The sequence below is a fragment of the Acinonyx jubatus genome, chromosome C1 (assembly GCF_027475565.1).
Source record: "Acinonyx jubatus isolate Ajub_Pintada_27869175 chromosome C1, VMU_Ajub_asm_v1.0, whole genome shotgun sequence".
Classification (NCBI taxonomy): Eukaryota; Metazoa; Chordata; class Mammalia; order Carnivora; family Felidae; genus Acinonyx; species Acinonyx jubatus.
In genome coordinates, this window is record NC_069381.1 from 198,492,174 (window position 1) to 198,506,223 (window position 14,050).

Genomic DNA, 14,050 nt, shown 5'->3' on the forward strand with positions numbered 1-14,050 from the left:
CAATCTAATCCGCCTGCATAAAGAAACAATAAATCCCTGTCCCTGCTTTTTTATCATGTAAATTGGCCAAAACAAATTAGATTGGTGGAACCCTTTGTTCCCATCCGGTGGCCACAGGACATGTAGACTCAGCCAAGTGCTCTTGAACTCAACTTGCCCCTAGCTCCATAGCTCTTACCCTCTCTCCCCTTTCTTCACTACCAGACGCCTGGCATAGCCTCCTTTATATATCTTTGTGCTTCCATGTTTCTCTCCCTTAAACCTCTGTAACCTGACATATTTAGATTTAGATCCGGAGAAACTAAGCCATACATTCACCACTTATCGGTCTCGCCTCAAACCAACACTACCACATGTAAACAGGAGACCAAGTCAGGACTTTTGATCTAAATATGAGACACCAGTTCTTGGTCAATACAAAAGCTCTTTACCTCATGAGGATGTGTATTTGAGCAGACATGGGGTGAGGTGAGATGGCTGGAGGAAGCTTCGTCTCATATTTTGGGAAAAAGACTGCTAAAACTATCACTAGGCCATCTGGGAATTTACAGTTATCTGTACCAGAGACTTGCGATCCAGATGGCTAGGCATCACCCTCTGTGAACCTAGCAGCATGTGTATGTAGACAATCACTCCAGGGAAAGAGGGGACTGGGCAGCTGGCTGAATTTACTGAGACATCTTGAACTATTTTTTGAATGTTTGGGTTTGGCAAATAAATGCATTATGCCCCAAGCACCTTTTTCCCCTCATTTAAAGCCCATGTGTATTGGAGAGGAAATTTAATCCTTATGTTCCTGAGTCACTTGCACTTAACCCATCAAAATCCAACATGGTGGGCACTGTCAGATGCCCAGGAGCCTTCTGAACCTTGTGTAATAAACCACTTGGAGCTGTCTTTTCTTTGAGTCTCAGAAACCACAATGAGGAGCTCTTTTCAGTGGCTTTAGTTGGGGGAGCAAGATGGGATTTCAATTTTGCCCTCAGATTTCACCACAACCAAAAAGTTCTAACTTTGGTCAAACACATCGCCACGCCTCATATTTAGTTCTTGCCAACAACCTGAGATCCAGAGACCGCCATTTTGTGAAAAATCAACAAATACGGACTGAGACCCAATTCCAACTATGCGCTAAGCACCCCCTGGGTCTCTGGCACTGAGTCCCAATGCCCTCACCAGTGCCCAGCCTCACCCTCCCCTGGATCTCTCAGTGGCTTGTTTCCCTCTGCTACAGGCTAAATGTATAGGAGAGACTGCTCATTTGTAAAGAAGAGTGGAGAATGCTGACAAAGAGAATCCTGTAGAGGCCAACAGAGCATAACACACAGAGGGCATGGATTATGGGGACACTGGCAGAATAGGACCAAAGTTCACACAGTCCATATGGCAACCCATATTGTTGTACCTCTTAGACTACTTCAAACCTAACGTGAAAATTAAGATCACTTTTGGCCAACTCAATTACCTACCTCAGTCAGCAGTAGATGAAGAAAGAGTCATAGCTAATATACAAGCACTTATTACCCAAATTGGGCTTTTGATTTCTCTGTAATAATCATAGGTAAATTCAAACATATAATCCCTTCTTTGCCTGGGCCTGAACCTCACCAACATGTGGCAGACTGAGACAGAGAATAATTTATTTCTAGCCCACCCGTCCCTGTTTTCTTGCCCAACTGGATAAACGGTAGGAGAAGAGGCCAGCCAGGTGGTCCTGACCTGTTCACAGGTAATCAGGAGTTACTTGTTCTCCCCGTAGTGCAAGTCTGGCCTTAGAATTTCCTGACTCGTGCCTACCACATTCCCAACCTGGTGTTTCATTAAGATCAGAGTGCTCATAAACATCATTCCTGGAGCTCGCATTTCCCCCACACCCCTCAAGGCACACTGTGTCTTTCCCTTGAGCCCCACAACTCACAACATATGGAGGGAGAAGAAGGGCATAATGGTGTTTTTCCGCCTTTCCATTGAGATCACTGTGTTATTTATGCCCCTTCATATCATCCAGAACCCTACTCTGGGCTACCTCGCTATTAAACCTTCACCAATTTCAAGACTCGTGAAAGTACAGTTTCCAACGGACCAGTGGTTTTGATTGTTTCTCCCTGGTCTCTGAGCAACTCAGTGCCATCAAGAGAAAGGCCTGAGGTTTTTCTTGTCAGTTCAGTCCCAAAATAAGGGGAAGAAATAATATTTTGGAATCCGGAAAAAGAAAGAAACATTAGAGTAAGGAAGAAAATTTCTGAGTTGGAAGAGACTATCTATCTGACTAGAACAAAAAGGGGATGCAGTGAGGCCAAGGACACGAATTCCCACCACATTGGTCCCTGGCGTGAGCTGTTCAGTCTGAATTGCCTCCAGCTGAGGGAGTTGTCATGGGAGAAGTACTTAAGGCTTTGAAGTCAGACTGACTTGGGTTCAAATCACAGCTCTGCCTTTTACTGCTTGTGCCATCCATCTTTACGAATGATAAAATAATAATACCTTCTTCAAAGGGTTATCATGAAAATTGAATGGATCATGTATTTAAAGCATCCAGTGGAGAGCTGGCACAGAGGGGAACAGAGTGCAGCGGAAGCTGAAAAATATCTAACACACTCACCTTGTTGTTTTTCCAGGAATTTTCATTGATTGTCCTTTCAAGTTAAAGATTGAAAGCTATTGTTAAAAGTCAAATATGTTAGGGCGCCTGGGTGGCTCAGCGGGTGAAGCATCCAACTTCAGCTCAGGTCATGATCTCACAGTTTATGGGTTCAAGCCCTGCGACAGGCTCCACACCAACAGGGCAGAGCCTGCTTGGGATTCTCTCTCCTCCTTCTCTCTCTCTGCCCCTCCGCCACTCACACTTTCCCTTTCTCAAAATAAATAAACTTTAAAAAAATGTCAAATATGTTACCGAGGAAAAATAACAGTAATCTCTTTCAGTGATTGCCATCTTGACATATGTTAGGGGTCAGCCTAGCTTTCTGATGCTATAGGGACATGAGATAGGTAGACTTTAATGGTGAGAAGAAAAGGTGGGGGGGAGAATGGGAACATCGTATGCTGTGTTAAAAGATAAATGGAGGCATATTAAATTTTTAAGAGTTTATTTGAGCAAAAATCAATTCTAACTGGGCAGTAGGAAATTCGCCTGCAGGATCTAGAGGAAAAGACTTTCATAGAGAAGACACAGAAGCAAAGTAAGGAAATTATTTGATTGGCTATAGGTTAAACATTATTTGGGAAAGCTTACTTGGCTGTTTATGATTGGTGGTCTTTACGTTTCCAGTTTTTAACCTTGAGGCATTACAGGCTTAGGTTTTGGTTAGCTTACATGAGCCACTAAGGCATTAAAGCCACCTCAGTCTAACGGCCTCCTTGTTTAATTAATTTAACATTGGGAAAGCAAACCAAGTGGGTACTAATTGTTGTGGTTCAAGAATCGCAAGTGGGGACCCAGAGCAAAGGAAAATGGCGAAAGGGATGAGAAACTCTGCATAGCGACAAATTTCAGTTTTGCCTGAGGGCCAAGGATCAAATCCTGCCACCACTAATTTATGCTTATATCACTAATATACCACTTCCTCCAGGTCTGCAGTTGCCTTCTTGTGTAATTCTGCCTAGAATCTCGTTTCTTCATGAGGTCTCTTGTGGCATTGCACATAGTAGGAGTAGAATGAATGTGGTTGGATGTTCCAAAACCCCAACAGGAGTTCTAGACATCCATGGATCGATGGACAACATTCCCAGCCCTCATCAAGTGGGGTCTTTGTATAGTTATTTTGTGACAAATACAGAGCAGTAGAGTCCCCACTCAGAAACCCTAGACCAGTCACAGAATATAAAATTACTTCTTGAATTCCGCAACCTAAATGATGAATATTGTCACACACACACACACACCTGCCTTGTCAGGAAGCAGAGAAGAGGCAGTGGGATTCTGACAGCACAGGGTGATTAAAGGGTTTGAGTAAGGGGGAACTTTGTGATTGCTTTCTGGAACCTGGTAAATTTGCAGACCACACCACAGTTCCTCTCCTCCTAAGCCAGAATTTTTCTACCCACAGGCATATTGGTTTTATGAGAAAGGTGTCTGATGGGGGACCCACACATTTCATAATGGCCTCCATGCCACTGAGGATAAAAGGAGAATTCTGAGACTGGATACAAAAATGAACATATTTTAAATGGCCGGCATAGAGGTCTGGAAGAGAGGGATAGTGTGCTGTCATACAGATTTTGGTTGTATGTTTTTCTTCTCTCTTTCTTATGAAATCTGATCATTTGTGAGACAGAAGATGAAGGGAAGAAAAGTATCCATTTCATCTTCCTGAAAAGGATGCTGATTTGAAAAAGGATTTCATTAGAATATAGTAAGGATATTGGATTAAGCAGCAGGTAAGAGGGCTACAAGATGTTGAAACTAGGGCCATATTGGTGTCTCAAAGACTCAAAAGATTTCTTGACCAAAATTATTTCTATAGTTACCTTTGACTTAGAAGTATCAAAGGAGAGCTTGGATATCTTATACTGAAGACTAGATAGGTTGCCACTGACCACTGATCTTGTATTATGTTAAACACTGACTACTGTTCTAGGGTGGGCTAACGATTTACCACTCATCCCCCCTCCATTCCATTTTCTGCCAACTATGCCCTGTCCACTGATAGGATATTAAAAGTTGGGGTGCAAGATGATGTCATCAAACTGGGATAGTAAGGACTTCCAAAAAAATTTCCATCCATATAAGCAGCCAAGAAACAAAAGTTGCAAAAGCTGTCAGAATCTATTTTTTTTTCAGAACTCTGGAAATTAATCAAAGGCTTGTAGCAACCCAGTGACTTTTATTCAAGAAAAACAATTACATCTCAGTAAGAGCAGCAACTCTTACCCTAGTCCTACCCTGACTCCCCCAGCTTAGCGGTAGCCTTGAGAAATATCCTGCATTCCTCATACCTGACAGAGCAGAATGAAGCTGGAGCTCTTTCAGAAACTCATTCCCAAAGAACAATAATTACTTGACCTGTCTCCTGCTTCTCTGGTAGATGCTACTCAAGAAGCATCATTTCACTCAAAAGTCTTCATTCTCCTGCCTCAGAATGTGCGTAGTGCTGAAAGCCTTTGGGGGGTAGAGGCACTTATCGGAATCATTTATCTGCTAGTGTTTTAATATAGACACTGCTCAAGACAATGAGGGAAAACAATAGACCAAACAAAATGCTTAGGAGAAAAAGCTAGATACCATATGTTGTCACTCTTATGTGGATCCTGAGAAACATAACAGAAGACCATGGGGGAGGGGAAGGAAGAAAAAAAGTTAGAGAGGGAGGGAGCCAAACCATAAGAGACTCTTAAAAACTGAGAATAAACTGAGGGTTGATGGGGGGTGGAAGGGAGGGGATGGTGGGTGATGGGCATTGAGGAGGGCACCTTTTGGGATGAGCACTGGGTGTTGTATGGAAACCAATTTGACAATAAATTTCATATTTAAAAAAAGAAAAGCTAGACAGTGAGTTGTCTACAGGGGCTTGGAAAATCTAGAAGGTGACACCTATGCATAGAATTAAACACTTTCTCATGAAAGACCTGAGTTGGCCCAGCTGAACCTGAGGCTCTGTACAAGCAGAAAATTGGTGAAAATAGCCTAAATATCCACCAGCTGATGGATGGATAGTTAAATGTGATATATCTATACAATAGAATATTGTTCATCCATAAAAAGGAATGAAGTAGTGATACATACTGCAACATGGATGAACTTGAAAATATTATGCTAAGTGAAAGAAGAAAGACACAAAAGGCCACATATTGTATGATTCCATTCATATGTAGAAATGTCCAGAATAGACAAATACACAGAGGCAGAAAATGGATTAGTAGTTGCCAGGGACTGGGAGAAGGAGACAATTTGCAGCTACTGGGTATGGGATTTCTTTTTGAGATGATGGAAATGTTCTGGAATTGGATAATGATGATGATTACACAACCTTGTTAATATACTAAAAAACCACTGAATTATATGCTTTAAAATGACGAGTTCTATGTTATATGACATTTTATGTAAATTACATCTCAATTTTCTTTAATGTGAAGGTGAGGAAGGTTGGGGTATTTCTTCCCCCCTCTCCTACTTTTCAGTTAGGCCTCTCTGGCATGAGGCGTGGTCTTCTTTGCCTAGATTTCCCACTTGACAGTCCCTCCTCCATAGTTCCAACTCACACCAGGTGTCAGGAGCATCGTTTCTTCTCTTTGTCCCTTGGTATAAAAGTGGTAAAAGTTTCCCATTCCTGGGGTGCCTGAGTAGCTCAGTCAGTTAAATGTCAGATTCTTGATTTCAGCTCAGGTCACGATCTCACAGTTCATGAGATCGAGCCCCACATTGGGCTCTGTGCTGACAGCATGGAGCCTGCTTGGGATTCTCTCCCTCTCAGTTTCTCTCTGCCTCTCCCCAACTTGCTCTCTCTCTCTCAAAATAAACAAACATTTTTTTAAAGTGGTGATGGTTTCCCACTCTTGCTATTCTGGACTGGGTGCCCCAAATCCTGTGTTTCCTTAACTCTTCTGACACCACCAGAAGACAGACCATCTCAGTGACTTTTGTTTCCTGGTGGAACTTGACTGATGCACAGGTATTCCTAACTGACCGTGATTTACCATATTCTCTGAAGCTCTGATATGCTGGAATATGCCCTATGGAGACTGGATAGGACAATAGGATTTTCAAGGAATACACGTGTTTCCCAATGTCCTTTGCTCAGCCCCATTGTCATCCCATTCTCTACTGTGTTGGGAAATTTTATCTCCCACAATGTCTTCAGTTATGACCTAAGTCTGGAATTTCTGTCTTTAACTAGATTCCTGACTTTTAGACTAACCTTTCTAATGGTACGATGAAGATTTCCTCAGGAATGTCTTTTAGATCTCTCAACTCAGTACGTACACTTGCCAATTTCAGCGAATGTCGTTGCCATCCATCCATTCACTCAAATGAAGACACATTATCTTTAAGTCCACTCTCTCTCATTGTCCAAACAAACCTCAAATCCCACTTACACTTTAGAGATATTTAGGGGTATTGGGCCTTCAATTCCCCTGATTGCATCACTTTATATTCCTATTTGTAAATATCCTCTCTAGTACCAGCTTCTTCTTTGTAGGACATTCTCCTCCATATCCACAATGCCATGATCACAATCAAGAACCTTAACATTGATGCCATAGTACCATCTAATATACAATAAGTATTTGGACTTTCCCAATTATCCTGACAGTGCCTTTAATGGTTAATTATTTTTAATCAAAGATCAAATCTATTATCATAGGTTGCCGTTATTTGTCATGTCCATTCATTCTTCATTAAAAACTCACTTTTTTTTTTCTTGTCTTTCATTGAGAATGAGATTTTTGCAACACCCAGTCAACGTTCCACAGATTAGGACTTTTCTGATTGTTTTCTCATGTTTAAGTTCTGAGTAGACATATTTAGCATAACATAGATGGCATTGGGTCTTTCTCAGTGACTCACATCAGGAAGCAATAATGTCAGATTATCCCATTATGGGTAATGCTGTTCGATTACTGGTTGAAGTGATGTCTAACAGATTTTTTTCAAAGTAGAAATAACTTTTTTTAATTAGTAAGTAACTTGCAAGGTTAAACTTTAAAAATGTATGAATATCTTGTTACTCCAGAAACTTTCATCAAAAGAATTTAGTAACATTGCTATTTACTTGCCTGAATTAACCATCATATCAATGGTGACAAAATGGTCATTTTCTGTCATTCCTTCTACATTCCACTAGCGTTCTTCTGTAAAGAACCCCTCTTCACCCTCTCATCTCATTTTGTTTTGTGTGCTTGAATATCATTTTTTAATTCAATTTAATAAAAGACATTATTATCATTGGTCTTGTGATATTCAGTTTTTCCCTAATCTGGCCATTGGGAACTTTTTCAGTCTGACTCCTGTGTTCATTTGATATGTCCCCACTGGTTTCTCTCCTGATAAAACCCGGTTTCTAACAACACCCAATGTTAACTCATTTGCTCTATCCTACGAATTGCACAATATAGCATGGGAAATGTGACGCCGGTACCACTGTGGTAGAGTCCCCTCCTTAAGACGAATGGACCCCAAGATAAGGGAGGGCAACCTGGCCAGTGTGTGTACATGACTTCCCCCATGACCCCATAACATGAGACCACCCAATCAGACTGCATGCCTACACATTACCCATATATGGGAGACAAAGAAATAGATGTATAAAAGACTACACCATGTGGTGTTCAGGGCTCAGTTTTTTGGGTATAAACCCATCTGAGCCAGAGCTGGCATACATAAAGTTGCTTCCTGGAAAGAAAGCCTTGGTGTCATGACTCTGGGTGAGAAAACTGCTCCACCACCACCAATAGCAAACCTACCATGTAAAGCCTAAATTTCTTTGCAGTTCTTTTTTTGCCCTTTAGCTATATCCCAGGAGGCATGTGCAGCCAGAGTTTTGGTTCAATTAGTTGAGTTAATCCTTTCTTTCTGTGGGGCTCTGTTATCAGCTGGCTGTACAGCAGGGCTCATTTGTTTCTCTTTTTGTTCCTATTAGGGGTTTGGGCCCTTGTTTATTTAATTTTACTTTTGAATATGCATCACGTCATGATGATTTAAAAGTAAAAGCTATATGAGAAGACAAACTCAGGAAAGTGTCACTGGTTCCTCATCCCCTCTACCCTTTTCTCATCCCTGCCCTACACTTGTCATGTGTGCAACCATTTCATTAGCTTCTGATATATCCTTCCCAAGTTTCATTTTGCAAAAACTAGTGTGGTGTGTGTGTGTGTGTGTGTGTGTGTATTCTTCTTTCTTCTTTCCTCTCCTTTCTTATATAAAAAGTAGCTACTATATGTTCTCTTTTTTACTCTATAGTTTTTATTTGAAACCTATCCTGGAAATAACGAATAATCACTACAGCTCTTCCCCATTCTTTTTATAGTTGAATAGTCAGTCCAACGTGTGAATATACCACAGCTTATTTAAGCAATATTTCATGTATTGGCACTCAGGTTGTTTCCATTATTTTACACCTACAAAGTTAATCGATGAATAACTTTGTGCATATGCTTTTGGCTTGCTTGTTTGTTTTGGAGGGTTAGCTTCAGGACAAAGTTCTGGAAGTCAGATTGCTGGGTCAAAGAGTAAATGCTGCGTAGATAATTTTTTACATATTGCCATAACTTCCTCCCAATGGATTATACCATTTAAACTTCAATCAGCAATGTATGTGCCTGTGATATGAGCTGAATTGTCACCACCTAAAATTCATATGTTGAAGCCTTAATCCCTGGTACCTTAGAATGTGACTATATTAAGGAGGTGGTTAAGTTAAAATAAGGCCATTAGGAGCACGTAGGTGGCTCAGTCGGTTAAGCACCTGACTCTTGAGTCCGGCTCGGGTCATGATCTCATGGTTCGTGAGTTTAAACCCCACCTGGGGTTCTGTGCTGATGGTGTGGAGCCTGCTTGAGATTCTCCCTGTCTCTCTGCCCCTCCCCCACTGACATTCTCTCTGTCTCTCTCAAAATATATGAATACAAATTTTAAAAAATAAAATAAAGCCATTAAAGTAAACCTTAATCCAATCTGACTGGTGTCATAGAAGAGGAAATTTGGACACACAAAATGATACCAGGGATGGGCTTGCACAGAGGAAAGACCATGTGAGGACACAGTGAGAAGACCGCTACCTGAAAGCCAAGGACAGAGACCTCAGAAGAAATCAAACTTACCAACAACCTGATCTTGGACTTCTAGCCTTCAGAACGTGAGAAAATAAATTTCTGTGTTTAAATCGCCAGTTTGTGGTGGTTTTTTAAGGCAGCCCCAGCAAACTAATACAGCCTTTTCCTCCACTGCCTCACCCAGCAGCATACGGTCCAACTTGTGTGGTTTTTTTTCTATTTTGATCTGTGGAAAAAAGTACAGTTTTATCAGCATTACTTTCATTACGAGGGCAGTCGAGCACACTTTCATGTATTTAAGGATCATTTTCCTATGTCTTTGTGGAAATGGGTGATTGGGGGGTTTTTTCTCACCTTTTGTAAAAAAACTTTAGACATTATGGAGATAGTCTTTATCTCTGATACATCATATTGCAAACATTTTCTCCCTGGGATCCACTTTTCTCTTGATTTTGCTTATTTTTTTTTTTTTTTTGCCAAGCAATTGTTTTCTTAACTTTATGTAGTAGAAATTATGAATCTCTCTTTTTTTTTTTTTTTTTGCATATGGATTTTGAGTCACATTTAGGAAACTTTTTCCCACACTCAAGTTACAAAAAACATTCATTCGTGTTTTCTTCTAGTACTTGTGTGATTTGCTTATTTTGTAATTTTTAGATTTCTCAATCCTTTTAGCTTATGACACGTGGCATAAGGTATAAATCCAGTTTTATCTTTTTTCCAGGGGCTCTCCAGCTGTCCTGACACCATTTATTAAAAGTCCACCTTTTCTCCAGTCATTTGAAATGCCACCTTTACCCAATAATACATTTTTGTGCATACTTGAATCCATTGCTGGACTTTCTTTCCAGCCTCTTGTCTCTCTGTTTGTGTGCCAGTGCCTCACTGTATTAACCATCAACCAGTTATAATACGTCCTACTATCAGGTAAGATCATTCTCCCTCATTGTTTCCCCTTCCTCCCTGTCCAAAGTTTCCTAGCTCTTCTTGTATGTTTATTTTCGACATGACTTCAGAATCAACTTATTTATTTCAAAAAAAAAAAAAAAGAAGCCTGTTAGTGTTTTTGCTTGCCATTGCGTTACATTTATGCATCAACTGGAGAAGAACTGAAAGCTGAATGATGCCAAGTAGTTCTCTCCAAGAGCAATGGGTGTTTTTTTATTTGCTCAAATCTACTTCCGTGTCTTTCCGAAGCATTTAAAATTTTTCTCATTGAGATTTTATATTTCTTTTTTTTTTTCTTATTTGAGCAGAGTTGGCACATGATACTACATTAGATTCAGGTGTACAACACAGTGATTCAACATCTCCATACGTTGTGCTATGCTCACCACAGTTATAGCTACCATCTGTCACCATACAACCCTATCACACTACCATTGGCTAGACTCCCTATGCTCCACCTTTCCGCCCCATAACCTATCATTCTGTAACCATAAGCCCGTGTCTCCCACTCCCCTTCACCCATTTTCCCACCTCCCACCCCCAAAAAGATTTTATATGTATGCATATATATGTATGCATATATGTGTACACACACATATACACACAATGGAAGATTACTCAGTCATAAAAAAGGATGATACCTTGCCATTTGCAACAACAACACGGATGGATCTAGAGAGTATAAAGCTAAGTGAAATAAGTCAGACTGTGAATAACAAATACCATATGATTTCATTCATATGTGGAATCTAAAATGCGTGTTCCTTCTTAAGTTTTGCCTTCTTGTTGCAACTGTAAATGAGTTTTTCCTCTTATGTTGTACCTTGTAATTGGCTATTTTTGTGTGTATGAAGGCTATTGGTTTTTATAAGTTCATTTTATGTCCTACCATCTTAATAAATCCCTTATCTAACTTCCATTTGTTGAATCACTAATTCTTGGGTTTTCAAGGATCATTATCATTTCACCTACGGTAGAGATAGCTTTGCTTCTCAAATTTTTATACCTTTGTCTCATGGTATTGATTAGCAGTTCCAAAACAGTGTTAAACAATAATAGAAAGAGGGGGCATCTTTTCCTTATTTCTAGTCTTAGCCAGAGTGCCTCTCATGCTTCCCAATTAATTAAGATTAAGATACTAAGTTTAGGACATATGTGCGCATATGTATGTATATATATATATATATATATATATATATATATATATATATATGTATATATACATATATATACACATATATATATACACACACACGTATATATATATATATACACATATATATACACAAATCCTATATATACATGTACATACATGTAAATTATGTCAAGAAAGTATCCATTAATTCCTATTTTACTGATTGCATTTTTCAGGAATCCGTTTCAAATATTGTTGAAAGTCTTTCTACAGCCATGAAGATAGTAATAAGGTTTCTTTCCCTTAAATCTATTAATTAGGTGAATTATATTAATGGATTTCTTCATATTGAAATTCCTCACATTCCTGAAATTTGGTATTGATGTTTTATTTTCTTATGGTGGTTTGAGATTTTTTCGTTGCTAAAAGTTTACTTAATTTTTGTATCTATATTTATAAAGGAAATTAGTCTGTAGTTTCCTATAAACTACATCACTATTATCATTATTGCTATTATTAATCTTTATTAGGTTTAGATATCAATGTTATACTTACTTCTTAGAAGGAATTTGGAAGTTCTCCTTCATTTTCTACACTCTGGAATAATTTACAGAGCATTAAGATTATCTGATCTTGGAAGGTTTGTAGAATTCTCCTGTGCAAACAGCTGGGTCTGGTGTTTCTATATATAATTTGTTGATAACTTCCTCCATCTTTTTTCCACTCCAGAGAGTGGTCTGTTTGAGCTTTGTATATCAAATGGGGTCTGTTTTGGTAAATTAAATTTTTATAGAAAATAATCAATTTCATAGTTTTTGAATGTGTTCGAGCGGTTTTGCAAAGTAGTCTACTTATGATTTATTTTCATTTTTATAATGGTTGTTTCCCGCTAGTCTTAACTCATTTTGTCTGTTTGTGTTTTCTTCTTTTCTTGACTGGGTTGGCTACTGGTATGTCTGTTTTACTTTTTTCCCCCAAATAACCAGAATTTGATTCATTTGTTGGCTTTCCTCTTTTTACTGTTTTCCACCACATTAATTTCTTCTTTTATCTTTATTACTTCCTTCCTTGTGTTTTCTTTTGACTTATTTTTTGAGACTTCTATATTTTTGTGTTGATAATTAAATTTGTTTATTTTAAGTGTTTTATTGATTTAAGTATTTAAGACCATGGGTTTTCCACAGATCACTGCTTTAATTGTGTCTCACAAACTCTAATGTGCATATTTTTAATTCTAATTATTGTTTCTTTCAAATTCCGCAATTTCAGTTCATATATCCCCTTCACCCAATAGTAGTTTAATAGTTACTGTGTTGTTTAAATTCCAGGTAAAAGGACCTTTTTAAGTTGTGTTATTAACGTCTACTTCTTGGCACTTACTAGGACTTCCTTTGTGAATCGGTATGTGGTCAATTTTTATGAACACTTTGCTTGTGCTTTGAGAAGAGAGTGTATTCTCCATGAAGACATGAGATTTGCAATCTACCTGTCATGCTCATTTTAGTAATTAAGTTGATTAGGTCTTTTTATACCCTTATTTATTTTACTGTTTCCATTTTTCTGGAATATCATTATTAGTCCCTCTATTCTTTGCCTTTCTGTACCACTTTATCATAGATGTGTCTTATGTATCTCATAGAATTAAGTTTTGCAGTAAGTCAATTAGAACATAATTGATGGGGTTTTTTTTGTAATTTATTAATAAACTTAATAATAAGCTATAATGACCTAACAAATATAATTTATTAATATGACTGATGTACTTGGCCTCAACTCATATTTTGTGTAAAACGGACTGTGCGTATTGCTTTTTCCTCTATGCGGTTTGTTTCCTGTGCCCATTTTAAATTTCCTCTGGTGTTTAGGATAGTTAGTATTTTTGCTGTGGTGGTTAGCTCTTCACCAATACCTATCATAATGCCCTTAGTCCATTTGTTCTTTTTTTTTGATTAAAAATTTTTTTAATGTTTATTTATTTTTGAGAGAGAGCATGAGCGGGGGAGGGGCAGAGAGAGAGGGAGACACGGAATCCGAAGCAGGCTCCAGGCTCCAAGCTGTCAGCACAGAGCCTGCCGCTGGGGTCGAACTCACAAGCCCTGAGATCATGACCTGAGCCAAAGTCAGACGCTCAACCGACTGAGCCACCCAGGTGCCCCAGTCCATTTGTTCTCATTTACCCTCTACTTACCTGTCTGCTATAAGTAATATCCTTCACTCCCACCTTGTAACTACACAACAATGTATTGTTTTTATATT